This window comes from Octodon degus, unplaced genomic scaffold (genome assembly GCF_000260255.1).
Source record: "Octodon degus isolate 3935 unplaced genomic scaffold, OctDeg1.0 scaffold00098, whole genome shotgun sequence".
NCBI lineage: Eukaryota > Metazoa > Chordata > Mammalia > Rodentia > Octodontidae > Octodon > Octodon degus.
Genome location: NW_004524674.1, coordinates 7570172 through 7581878, shown reverse-complemented (window position 1 = coordinate 7581878; position 11707 = coordinate 7570172). Strand labels below are relative to the sequence as shown.

The window sequence follows — 11707 nt, the reverse complement described above, 5'->3', positions numbered from 1 at the left end:
AAAAAAACATCAGGTCTGGATTAAAGTTTTTGTTTGGTTTTTCATTCATTTGCTTTACTTTATTTTTGTTTTTCTTTGTATGCTTAATATATTCCAGTTACCATGGGTCCTACTAAGTCCTTAGTGGAAAAACAGTTTAGCGGTCAAATAAGCCACATGTTCTGTCTTCTACAGGGACAAGTACAAATATATTATCATAATAAATGCCTTTTTAAAAATTAACAAGAAGTAGCAGAGTAGACTAGATTTGATTTACCTTGATGTTTCTAGAATTTATGTATCTTACCTTTTCCTTTAATAAACTGACTAACATTGTATGGAGTAATAGTTTCAGGAGTTCTTTCTGGTGAGTATGCACTAGATTGTACCATAGCATTCTTCAGGTTTTTTAAGGGTCCATGGTGTTGAAGGCTCTAAGGAGCCAATATGAGTCTTCTAAGGTTTCTATGTATTCAACGACAAAGTCCAGGAATCCCAAGCAGTAGTCCTATGATTTCTGAAGAGAGTGACTGTCATTTCTCTTAGGCAAGTCCTATATAGTATTCTCATCAAGGACTGAAGACACTCTTGTTTCACGTTGCAAGGAGTTAGTGTCAGGTTCCTGGCACCACTGAAAAGGCTGAAGAAGTCAGCAAGAGTACCTGGTGCTGAAGTATGTGTGTCATGGAGATGGGACAAGCCTGTAGGGATGGGGTCTTCTTTCCTTGCATCCTGCACTGCTTTGTTTTTCACAGCTGGGTGTGATTAAATCACAGATGTTGACAGCAATGGGTGAAATGATTCTTGCTTCATAATTCTTCTGGGAAATTCATGGGTGGCATTGGAAGGACAGGTTGGAAACCAACAGAATTTTGGATGGACAAAGACATTTATGAATTTCAAAATTCCAGATGAGGGCCAGCCAGATAGTTCAGCGGATTAAAGTGCCTACTTAGGCAGATGCAAGAGCCAAGGGTTTGATCCCCACCATGCTGTGTTGGCCCCCCACCCAGGGTGTTCTGAGACAGCAATTGAGACTGGGCATGGTGGGTGGCACGCACCTGGAATCCCAGTGCATGGGAGGCTGAAAACAGGAGGATCACTATGAGTCCAATCTGTGCAATGAGACCCTGTACTAAATACAAAAAAAAAAAAAAAAAAATTCCAGTTGAACTCTCAAGTGGAGGGATGGAGTTTGCAATTCAGTCTTTTATCTGGGAGAGGCTCTGTGGCTACAGGAGGGTTGAGGATGACTTTATCCTTTATTGAATGTTAAAGTCTGCCCTGTTGTTTAGGAGAATCTACTGTCAATCAAGGAATAAAATGGAAGCAGAAGTCAAGTATCAAGCTTGAAAGTAAAGAGGTGCTGAACCAAGACTCAGAAGAACTAGGCTTCAGTGTTTCTGTGGTATTGACTTGATTATAACTTTGGCCCATATCAGATTCCTTCAGCACACATGAGCACAGCTTTTATCAGTGCTAATGACCCCAGAAGTTAACCGAGATGAACAAAACCTAGTCTTTGGATTCTCAGTGATCAGCATTTAGAGAGAAGAAGAAAATACATGATTAGTGGCCTGAGGTAAAATATAAACCGATCATTAAGGAAAACAAGCTAATCAACTAAATGAGCTACAGGAAACTAGGTTTAGTGTCTGAATAGATTTTTTCAGGAGTTTGCCAAATAATGTTTTCCAGGCCAATGGAGGGGCAAAAGCAAAGCCCCGGGGCTTGACCTCTTAGATACCATTTGGGAGGTCGTGATTTGAAGATAGGGTGTTGTGGTTGTAGCACCATGATAAGTTATGGGAGCTGATTAGTTCTGACAGGATGGTAGGCAAGGATGCAAGGATGAGGAGTCGGGGAGAGCTGGAGACTGTGGAGCAAGAACACTTCATCACATATTGGGGAAAAGGGCATTACACATGTCTTCAGCATGGAAGCGGACTATAGAGCAACACAGATTTCACTTCTGTCTCTCTTACTTGAACCAATAATGAGGTTTCTCACCAGCTCTCATCTAAAATGAGACAGTCTGAGGTCAGTTCCTTTCAGGCCAAAATAAAAACAACACATCTCTGTGGTAGTACAGAAAATGCAAAGGGGAAGTTGGGTTTCTTCTTCTTCACTTGGAATACTCCCTCTAGATATTGAAACAAAACATTAATCCATGAACAATCTTCTATACGGATTGATTGGGTCCAGAGAGCTGGTGGTATATTTGCTGTCCTATTACAGAGGGTGATGTCATTGAAAGTGATAGTCCAGCCTTCACATCAACTCTAGTTGAGATCTGGGAGGAAACATGCTACTCATATAAAATGCAGCTTGGGTTTTCATTGTTTTTTGTATATCTGTTCTAACATAGAGACTAGATGTTCACTTTTGAAATTTGGATGGAACATTGTTCTGAACTGTTAGTTTGGCAATCACACTGATTGCCTCTATGGAAAAATTCTTCTTTGAAGGAAAATAGATTTTGTTTAAAGCAATCCCATGTGTCTTGGTTACTCTTCTCTCATTGCTGGGACAAATACTGAACACTCAAAATGAAGGAAGAAACATTTTATTTAGCTCACAGTTAGTGGAGGTTTCCACCCTTACATGGCTGGCTCCAAAGCAGAGAGGTGCATGGAAGAGGGCAGCAGTTCATGGCCGCAGCGGCAAAGAGCAGGAGCAAAGGAGGGGTAGCAGCAGCACTGGCTACAGAGAGGAAGTCTGTCTCTCTGTCTCTCTTATGTTACATTCAAGCTGTCTACCCCAGGCTGGGTGTAACACTCACACCCATAATCCCAGAAGTACTCAGACCCATAATCCCAGCCTTGAATCATGCATAAATCACAAAGTGTGGAGGTCAGCTCCATGACTGCAGGAGGCTTTGGGGGGACAACTAGACATAAACCATAGCACCATGTTAAGTATTAGTTAGCATTTGGAGGAATGTCAGTGCTTAAGTGGCTTTTACAAGAATAACAACAGTAATATAATCATAAAGCAAATGGTATCTCAGAGGCTTAGCAACAAAGAAAAACCTATGTACATTCAAAAACATTTGTTGTAAATAGAATTTATGAAATTTTCAAAATTTCACGTGGAGTCAATGTATTTGGAAACAAAAAGATGATGGTATGCCTATGAAATGACACAGATGAAAAGTCACTCAGTTGACGTGGTCTGGCATCTTTCTTTCCCCAGTCTTATTTTGAATATCTCAGGTATTTTGGAGATTAAAAAAGATAATAGAGCTCATAGAGTAAAAATGATTGAGGGACAATATATTAGACAGAGCAAGTAACATTTTCAAATTCTCTGGTGTGTCTCATTTATGTATGTATGTAGAAAAGAGACAATAACATGTGGACAAATTTAGTAAAATCATGAATCCTGAGTAAAACCACAACCTTAAAGTGAGCCTTTAATTCAAAATTGTTCTATACCTCAGCGGGTAACTGATTTTTTTTAACTGTTTCCTTTATTTATTTATTTATTTTTATGGTCAGCTCAGCCCACACTGGGGGCAGGGCTGGCATGGCATGTGGTGCTGGTGATCAAACCGAGGTCCCTGCATGCTTCCCTAAGCTTGCCTAAGCAGGCGCTTTAGACCACTGAGCTATCTCGCCAGCCCGGGGGTAACTGATTTTTTACATAAGCTTTAATACATGTCTACCAGGATTTCTTATAAGTTACTTTTCCTACAAAATTAGGAAGCAAGTAATTTCATGTCTATGATAAAAAGAGCACACAGTAACTTGGACAGGAGGAATTCCATGCAGGAGGCCAAATCGGGGAGCAGCAGAGCTACAGAAGGAGTGCAGTCCTCGGGCTCCAGGTGTCCGGACCTGGGTGGATAGCAAGTAGTCATGGCAAGCTCTGGTTTCATCTAAGTATGCTCACAATATAAACAAAGACTTGGAAACAGTGTTGAACCCCACAGAGAGACCCTGGAAAAAATATTCTCAGAGCTTCTCCAAGCAGACAGCATTGTCTGCAATGATAGTGAAACTAGAAATAAAATAAATTTAGCCTTCCACAAGTCTTTCCAGAAGGACTAGCTTTGCTATCCTAGTGGGACCTTTAGGAAAACTTCTATGGGGTTTTAGGAGAGGCAAGGCTTCTAGTTTTGCTCAAGGACCACCGCTTAATGTCCTTTTACTTCAAGCAAATACTAAAGGAGGCATTAGGCTTCCAAATATTTGGTGAGAAGATTATTTTGCACGTTTGAGTCTTATTACTTATATAATTTTCACAAATAAATGAACTTATTTTACACAAAATATTTATAGTTCTTCCAAATCTGTCGTGTGTCACATTATTTTGAATAGTATACATATGTTTAAAAGTCATCTACTGGGATAAGAAATACATTCATGCCCTAACATAGTTATCATTTTTGTAGGGAAAAAAAACCCCACCACTTTCTAATCACTTTCAACATTAAAAAAAATGCAATATTATTCATTATTACCTTTAGCTTCCAGGTTGTACACTAGCTCTCTTTAACTTATAAAATCTGACTAACTTTTGTGTCCTTTGACATATCCCCTCCCTCTTTCACTTTAGTCCCTGATAATCACTGTTTTGTTCTCTATTTCTGTTTGATAAGGATTTTTAGATTTCTGTATATGACTGAGAATATGTGGCCTTTGTTTTTGGTGTCTATTTTTCTTTTCATAGAATATAATGCCCTCAGGATTTCATGCTTTCCTGTGGCTGGGAGGCATTCTACTGTGTGCACAGCACATTTTTTTAAACCTATTTATCTACTCAGAGCTGCATAGGTTGATTGGATTATCTCTACTAATCTAAATAATGTGGCAAAAAACATGGGAATTAAGGTATTTGTTCCAAGTACTAATGGTATTTCATCTAGATTCCTACCCACTAGTAGAATTGCTAGGTCATATGTTAGCTGTATTTGTAACTTTGGGGTAAAACCCCATACTGATTTCCTCCACTGTTATAAGAACTTGTATCCTAAAAAAATGTAAAAAAAAAATGCATTTTCTTCACATACTTACCAATGCTTATCTTTTACCTTTCTAATAATAGCCATTCTGGCAAGCATGAAGTGATGGGCTAGGGATTTAGCTTAGGAAACTATGTGCCTGCTTAGGCAAGCGTAGGTCCTGGGTTCAATCCCTGGCAGCACATCCACACTGGTCCTGACTCCAGGTGTGCTGAGCTCGCCACCAAGTCAGGCTATGGTGGTACATGCCTGTAATCCCAGCACTGGGGAGGTAGAAAGCAGGACAATCACTACAAGTCTGAGCTGCATAGTACGACTCTGTACCAAATATATAAAACAACAACAAATGCAAATTTGAAGTGGTTTCAAAGTTCTTTTTCTTGGTAGTCGGTGACATTATTGATTTTCTCACATTCTTGTTGTTCTTTCATTGTATTAAGAGAAATGTCTAACTGGGATCTTTGTCATTTTTACTTAGGTTTTCTGTTTATTTGCTGTTTAAATATTTCATTTATATATATTTTAGATATTAAAATATATATAATTGTGTTTGAGGATCAAATAAAATAATGGAGTTGATATTATTTGGCATAGTAACTTATTTAAATGTTTCAGTATTTATATATTTTAGATATTAAGTATTTGAGAATCAAATAAAATAATGTGGATGACATTATCTGAAAGAAGAACTTACACTATTCTGAAAGCAATAAATAACTGAATATTTTGTAGACATAAGAGAAACAAGCTGTCTTTACACCAAGTGTTTTGTAAGATTTCCTTTGAAGTCTAGCTTACCCAGTGTATTCGGAGTTACACCAAGTGGTTATATCTCAACAGATCACTGTTGCTTTCCAGTTAACACCATGAGGTCATAAAATTCATTTCCTTCCTACTCCTCTGTCTTATACAATTACCTTACTTGTTTACACATTTACCTAAATTCTGTGTGTTCTGCCACTTCTATGCCTACAAAGTAACAATTCTCTGTGTCTTACAAGGTTATGATTGTTTTGCTTCATTGGAGCATATTCTGATCTGAAACAGGTTCTGGATTCCTGCATTAAAATGTAGATTATAAAAAATTCACAATGTACTATAGTGAGTCCCTTAAGTTAGCATTATAGTTTCGCATATTACACTTGTGTTCTTCCAGTTTTTATGTGGCAAGAGCCATGAACCTGTGAGAGCCCTGGCATTCAGCACACAGTCTACAGTAACCCTAGTGGATTCCTATTTTCTAGTGAGGAATCTGTCACAGTGTTTGTCATCCTACACACTGGGAGAATACAGGAAAAGAGACTAAAGGTACCAGTGAAGAGCCAGACAGTATCATGGTGAGGAAAATGTTCCTTAATGTCTACTGCAAAAGAGATTTTGAAGGGGTATTTGGCTGAGTATGATCAACCCACAGCAGTTCAGCTGTTTTCTCCCAGACTCATTCTAGATCTCTGAAAATTATGCTTGGGATCCAGCCATGTTCAGTAAGTTACTTCATTACTTGTCTTGAACAGGGATGAGCATCTCCTCTTCTCTTATAACTGATTTCTTGACTTTATTGAGCAGAATTTTTCAAGCCGTCATGTATTTCTTTCAATATGTTTAGCCTCCAGCAAGAATTAGGCACTTGCAAGACAGATGTCATTCAGATATCAGAAACTATAACTCTGTACTTCAGAGTATTAGAGGACTTGGGTGAGGTTCAGGGTAATCCTATGGGAAGTCCAACGTTCTTGTCAGTGTTTGCTAGTAATTGCAGACTCGTTTTCTCTTGTCTAACTGTTGTGTAATATCCTATTAATATCTGGGATATAAGCACATATCTCAGTGACATTGTCATCCCATTGAAAGACTGTCCCTATATACAAACACTGGGAAATAGCAGGGTAATATGGGCATGATAGTACACATATGCAATTTTTATGAAGCAGAAATTTGTCCTCCTCCTCATTGCTGTTGTTGTTCTTCTTCTTTTTGTTGTTGTTGTCATTGTTGTTCTTCTTCTTATTCTCCTCCTCCTCCTTCTCTTTTTTTTCCTCCTCCTCCTTTTCTTTCATCTTTTATTTATTTACTTATTTGGTACAAGGTCTTACTATGTAACTCGAACTCATAGTGATCCTCCTGGGTTAGTCTCCCCAGCTCCGGGATTACAAGTGTGTGCCACCATGTCAGGTTTTGATGGCTTGAATGGTGTGCCCTAGGTTCCAGGGCCAGCAGGACTGGTCTAATTTCTTCTTAAAGCACCCTCTCATCTTATGATGCCATTTAACTTCTAACATGAGTTTTAGAGGGAAACCATAGTGACTATCAACCATGAATTGCACTTCCAGAAAAATTATACTTTAATGGCAATGAACAAATAAACACAATTCACTGGCAAACATAACTACATAAATGAATAAATAATATGCTCCAATAAAATGTTAGTCCTTTTAGTGTCTCTGACAATTTCATTTTTATTTTCTTCCTTAAAAATTGCCATGTCTTTCCAGATCTTTATATGATTTACCATTTTCTTGTTGAAAACTAGACATTCTGAACATGATAAGGCAGTAACTCCTAATATTGGATTATTTGTCCCTCCCTGGATTTTCCTGATGTTACCTGATGAGGGCTGATGTCTTCCTTTTGTTTTGTGACTGGTCAGAAGTTTTTGTGTAAAATTTTATTTTTGATAAATGTTGTCATTACAATGTCCAGTTCATTACCACAGTATTCAGTCAGTCATACAACAGAGATTTCTTTAAATATATCAAGAGAGAAAAGAAGCCAAAGGCCAAAAAAGACAAAAGCACCATCTTGGTTCTTGCCTACTGGCTTAGCTAAAGCTTTCCTTCAGTACTTGGGCAATGGCACTGTAACTCTGCCTCAGTCTACATTTCCCACTTCTGCACAGCCAGACATTAGCCATAGGCAAAGGAGAAGCACACAGTTAGCCATATTCTGGGCACCGTCCAGCCTCCATCGTAACACTGTACACTGGATTTTCTGGTATATGTGATAGCTTTCAAACCATCATTTCCCTCAGGCATCTCCCTCTCTCTTCTCACCTTTTCAGGGCTTTTAGCATATCTTCTGCTCAGCGCATCTGCCATCCCTCATCTCCCACTGATAATAAATGTCTAACATTTATGACATGCATTACTCAACCTGAATAGGTGAATCAATGTCACCAGGGCTTCCCTTACATAACATTCTGTCACCACCTACACAGTCTTTGCTTAAGCACAAGGCAATCAACTCTTCAAAAATTCACTAAAAATTCTACAATAATGTTAAAAGTTTGCAACTATGCAGACTCATAAAAACAAACAGTACAACTCATGGCATGAAAGAAAGCCCTAGAACTACTTCATAATCTGGCAATAATGATGGGATAAGTGTTGTGAAGCAATGGGGAATATTTTGTGTGGGTATAATAGAAATGTGTCTTTATCATGATATTTTTTTAATTTTTATTTTTAGGAAAGGGTCTACATGGTGTTCAGGGTCTCACTACTAGACTCATAGTGATTCTCCTGTTTACAGCCTTCCAAGAGCTGGGATTACAGGCAAGCACCACCATGCCCAGGCTCAATTGCTGTCTCAGTGTGCCTAGGGGCGGGGCTGGCACAGCAGGCCTGGGGATCAAATCCCCAGCCCCTGCACCTGCTTGCCGATGCTTTAATCTTCTGAGCTATTTGGCTGGCCCAACCATAATAATTTAAATAAAATGGATATTACTGTGTTTTTGCATCACATCTCCTAGCATAAATGAGTATGCTATTCTATTCTCTGTGTAAACTAGTAACATACATAGGAAAGTGTGCGCATGTGGGTATGCACATTCATGTGTGTGCATAAGGAAACTCTGGTGATAGACCCAAGGAATTAATACCAACATTTAGTGGCATAGGGCAGAACAGGAGACAGAGTCTTGTGCATGGGACTGAAGGGACAGGAAGCATTCACTCCTCTGACAATGCTCTTCTACATAAACAACCTAGATGTAGATCTGCTTCCTGAAAACACCACTGTCTAGATTCCCTACAGCAGTGTCTCTACCAATAAGTAAACATCATTGCTTTTTCCTTCCCTTTCCCTGTCATACATGGAGTATAGGGAGTAATGGCTCTCCAGCTCCAAATTAAAAATCTTGGTCATACATAACATCTTTGACATTCCCTGGATACAGATGATAGCAGTGTACAATAAATGTATCAACCCGATGAATCATAGGGAATGCTAAATAAATAACACACAAATACAAACACCACCTTGAATTCAATATCTTTGTATCCAGTGTTCAGAGCCTACATGATTGTGAATGAAAACTGGGCACTAAGTACAATCTTCCTTTGCCTGGCAACCAAGGACAAGAACCAGGAAGAGAGACCCGAAGCACCTCCTCCTGTGGCCCCTTGGAAGCTTCCTCTTCAGGAAACCTTCACAGAGGTGAAGATGTGTACACAAACTCCACAAGTCAGAGTGGAGGGGAAGATATGACAGGACAATGTGGGCTTGTTGGCTTTTGCCAGAGCCTTGGAGGACCCTCCCACTTCCCCAGCCTGTGGAGCCCTTTTCAGAGTGGCCACTGAGGCGTGCTGGTCACCGGATGACTACTAATTTCTGGCTTCAGAAACAGCCACATTTAGTGCTCATGGCGACCGGATGTCTTTTTGTTAAAGCAGGACATACTCAGTAATGGGGGGGGGGCAGCAATCATCACAGAATAGATGGGATCTAGCCGCTGGACCTTGCCCAAGGGGTGGGACCGCGAGAGACAGGCAAATATCTGTTTGCAGACTGGCTTAAGAGAATTCCTCTGGAAAGCAGCCAGCTTTTGCCTCTGTGTTGTTTTCTATAAGGAGCTAGAAGTTCAAGGGTCTTGGAAAGGCAGAAGGCTTTGAGGAAATGTTTCCCTATATTGCATTTTTACTATGACCAGGTGTGGAATTCAGAAGATTGGTACTTCAAATCAATACTCTTTTTCAAGCTTGTCTCCAAGTTGGTAGAAGTATATCTCTCTTGTACATTATCAAGAAAAGTACAGTAGAATATACTTATAAATACCAGCTCAGGATTGGGAGATAGCTCAGCAGTTTAAGCGCCTGCTGGCAAGTGCTAAGACCAGGGTTCCATCCCCAGGACCTCATGCATGCTGACCCTAGAACCCTGAGTGTGCCATGCCAGCCACTGTAACAAGGTGGTGGCACACACCTGTAATATTAGTACTGGGAAGGCTGAGACAGGAAAATCACTATGAGTCCAAGCTGCAAAGTGAGACCCTGTACCAAATAAATAAATAAATACATGACGATTAAAAAAATAAAACCCAGCTCAGTAATTTGTACAGTAGTTCATTAATTTGTCCTTTCCATAACTCATATATTTTTCATTAACTCTTGAATTTATTTATAGAGAATATTATGAACTATTTCTACTCTCGGTGAATTAACACACATTTTATAAAAATAAAGAGCTGAAATTGTCCGCAAAGCCCTCTAAGTATTTTAAAGCAAAAATTGCTTCTTTAAAGTCAAACTTTGGTCTCCATAATTTGATGTCTCTTTGGTATTTACCACATCAGAGCAGCATCTTACAAATGCTTAGACACAGGCATCAGTCATAGTTCTGCTGTAAATTGTTAGCATTTTTAACCTGATTCCACAAAGTACCACCGTGTGAGACATTGTGAAGGACACAGGAATTTCCACCACACTGTAGAGCAAAGGACTTCTCTTCAGCATGCATTAGAAGCTAATATAGGAATAATAATCATATTATTTATCCCCAAACCATAAATGCAAGTTGTAGATGTGTAATAAAATTAGTAAATTAAAAAAACAACCAGCATTTCAGGTGAATAAAAGCAGCACAAGCAAAGGCCTGTAGGATGGAAATCACTGGCCTCAGGCAGCCTGGTTTGAATTCACACCACATTTATTCCTTTTAGTCTGAGAATTGTTAAAACATCCATATCTATGGTCCACTGACTTGGTCTCCAAGTGTGATTGTGAATTTTGATGCTAACATCATTTAAGATAAGTTTTTTTGTTGTTGATGCTGCTGCTTTTGGTGAAAGGGGCAGAAATCCTAATCCCTGATGGTCCAGTCTGGACAAATAGACAATAGGCTTCCCTGCAGAATTGTGGACATTCAGAGTGCATTAAGAACTGTAGCTCAGGATTGGGCGGGAGGGTGATAACAGATGTCAAGTGCCTTTTGAGTGCTCCCCATTGTAGGAACTGTACCTAGAGAATTCACCCTGTTGACAGGCTTCTAGAAGCTATCTCAAGTATACACAGAGGTGTGGAGAGTGGGTCTCCCTTCTCTTCTTTTCCATAGTGTACCTCAGGGCGGACTGACTCAGCTCTTGCCGGGCCTTTGCTGCCATGAGGATGAAACCTAGATGACAGAGAAAGACGGAAAATACCAGGACTAGAGATGTTTGTGGAAGCTGCAGTGAGCGTTCCATTGTAGTCAGTGTTTGTGTCTTAAAGATTGGAGCAAACAAATGCTTTGATAAAGTTGAAAAGCAAATTCCAGCCTTAAGATTCCCATTTTATCTGAATTTAAAGTTCTTATTTCTCCATTATTAGCATAACTTTTAGGGCTTACACATCTGCAGTGGAATATTGGAGATTTGATCAGATTTATGTTTCACTATCTCTATACAGAGAAGGTGAAACTGTTACAGGCAGATGAGTTAAATAGAAATGCTATAGGCAGTCAGACAAGGCCAGGCCCTTGAAAGAGACAGCCAGCACAAAAGACAAGATA

General features: G+C 39.4%; 1 long non-coding RNA gene across 1 annotated transcript in view; it reads right to left on the bottom strand.

Moving 5' to 3' along the window:
• LOC111818617 overlaps window positions 1–7930 on the bottom strand; it is a 16067-nt gene extending 8137 nt beyond the window's left edge. Inside the window, exons 1-2 of the long non-coding RNA XR_002822567.1 lie at window positions 7919–7930; window positions 7478–7480 (exon numbers count right to left, since the gene is read on the bottom strand). This is a non-coding gene — a long non-coding RNA (uncharacterized LOC111818617). The remainder of the gene's footprint in view (window positions 1–7477; window positions 7481–7918) is intronic.
• Window positions 7931–11707: the final 3777 nt, after the last annotated feature.